This window comes from Prunus avium, unplaced genomic scaffold, assembly GCF_965620075.1.
Source record: "Prunus avium unplaced genomic scaffold, drPruAviu1.hap1.1 HAP1_SCAFFOLD_42, whole genome shotgun sequence".
Classification (NCBI taxonomy): domain Eukaryota; kingdom Viridiplantae; phylum Streptophyta; class Magnoliopsida; order Rosales; family Rosaceae; genus Prunus; species Prunus avium.
This window is the reverse complement of record NW_028276900.1, coordinates 17,501-20,000: the sequence shown is the minus strand read 5'-3', so window position 1 is coordinate 20,000 and position 2,500 is coordinate 17,501.

Here is a 2,500-nt window from a genome sequence, read left to right as displayed (position 1 = left end):
GCGCACAGCATGCCGGCAGCGTGTGCGCAGCGTGCGCGCTTGGCAGCCTGTCGACAGAATTTTTCGAAACTTGCCATGCCATGCGCGCGCACAGCTTGCGCGCAGCGTGTGCACAGCATGCCGGCAGCGTGCGCACAACATGTCGGCAGCGTGCGCGCTCGGGAGCCTGTCGACAGAATTTTTCGAAACTTGCCATGCCATGCGCGCGCACAGCTTGCGCGCAGCGTGCTGATTCTGTCGACAGCGAGGCTAGCGAAACTTCTCCTGCCATGGCGTGCGCGCAGCGTGCTGACTCTGTCGACAGTGAGGCTAGCGAAATTTGTCTTGCCATGGCGTGCGCGCAGCTTGCGCAGCGTGCGCGCAGCTTGCGCAGCGTGCGCGCAGCCTGTGCGCAGCGTGCGCGCAGCCTGTGCGCAGCGTGCGCGCAGCTTGCGCATTCGGTCGACAGTGAGGCTAGCGAAACTTGTCCTGCCGTGGCCTGCGCGCAGCCTTCGCGCAGCATGCGCGCAGCATGTGCGCAGCATGCCGGCAGCCTAGTTCCAGATTTTTTCAAATGTCGACAGAATTTTTCAAACCTTGTCAAACCCCATTTTTATTGAAATTTCCTCGCACAATAAGCTCCCCATAAGTAGTCTATGATTTTTAGGACCTTCTCCAAGTTACAAAACTAAAAAATTCCTCCCGGATTTGTTTTAATGATTTTTTCAATTTTACGACTTCTAAAAATAATAAAAAATACTTCCCGACTTCAAATATTTATGAAACTTTTTCCCATCAGAGATTGCATGTTTCTTAGTATCCCTGCAAAAAATCACGTCCAAATACCTTGTATTGAATTATTTAGAGCCCATTATGACTCCTCGCGCATAGGTGATGTCTCTTCCTGTCAAAGGGCTAAATGCATAAAATGCTATATAGGGGGGTGTGTGTTGCCTGCATATGCATGGCAGCCCATGCCCTCCTAGCTGCAGCCCCCTTCCCCCACGCCACACCCATGTCATGTTGCCTCGATATGTTGCCTCGGTATTATGGGTTTGGTGTCGGGGTCGGGGGGCTGCCACCCATGGCGGTGGTGGCCGGAATCCGGCCGCCGCCACCACGCCGCCGCCATGGGTGAGGGGGAAAAAAAAAGGCGTGGAAAGTTGCGAAATGGGGTTGTCTAGGCTTTTTTTTGGCATGGAAGAGCATGGAGTGCTAGGAACTCCTTCTCAAATGCGCGGGCATGTCGACCACAACCTCATTTCGCAACAACAACCACCCGTGTGGGGTGGCGGTGGGTGGATAGTCGCGGATTGGGGCTTGCCAAGCCAATGTTTTCAAAAAAATTCATCAAAATTAAAAACAAATGTTTTGTTGCCTTCGGATTTGTGGGCGAGCGGTGAGTCGGAGTGGAGCCGGTAAAGTTTAACCTCGGTGTGCATGGTTGTTTTTAGAAACTCAATCCAATGCCGGGGACGTTGAAAGTGACGCTCTTATGAGTTGCAAACCCGCAAGATTTAAAGAACCTTTTCAAAAAAAATTCAAACCAACAAGATTTAAAAACAGAAATTTTCATCAAAATGAAAAACAAATGTTTTGTTGCCTTCGGACTAGTGGGCGAGCGGCGAGTCGGAGCGGAGCCGGTAAAGTTTAACCTCGGTGTGCACGGTTGTTTTTAGAAACTCAATCCAATACCGGGGACGTTGAAAGTGACGCTCTTATGAGTTGCAAACCCACTAGATTTAAAGAACCTTTTCAAAACAATTTCAAACCAACAAGATTTAAACCAACAAAATTAAAAACAAATGTTTCGTTGCAAACAAATTGTGGGCGAGCGGCGAGTCGGAGTGGAGCCGGTAAAGTTTAACCTCGGTGTGCACGGTTGTTTTTAGAAACTCAATCCAATACCGGGGACGTTGAAAGTGACGCTCTTATGAGTTGCAAACCCACAAGATTTTAAAAACTTTTTGAAAATGTTTCTTCTAAATGACACATTTTGATCCTTGGCAAGTGCTCAATCTGTAACTATCCAATCACCGCCACACCACACCGGTCGGGAGTGTGTGAATGGTGTGCTTCCCGGGTTTGGCATAGACAATCTTTCGCATCGACAATCTTTTGCATGCGAGGGAATGTCTATGCCAACCCCGGGAAGCACACCATTCACCCACTAGTTGTGGGCGACGATGGGTTGGCTTCAAGTGAACTTTTGCTTGGGGTTGTCTTCGGTATGCTTTTGTGTTGGGAGTACGGCCACCAAACCTTCTCAATGCACGGGTATGTCGAGGATGGCTTTTGGCGGGGTTGATGAAGAAGCTGCCCAATTCTCGGCCACACGAACACATGGTGACGATGCGTTGGCTTCAAGTGAGCTTTAGCTTGGGGTTGTCTTCGGTATGCTTTTGTGTTGGGAGTACGGCCACCAAACCTTCTCAATGCACGGGTATGTCGAGGATGGCTTTCGGCGGAGTTGATGAAGAAGCTAGGGAATTGTTGGCCACTCTCACACGTGTGGGGGTAG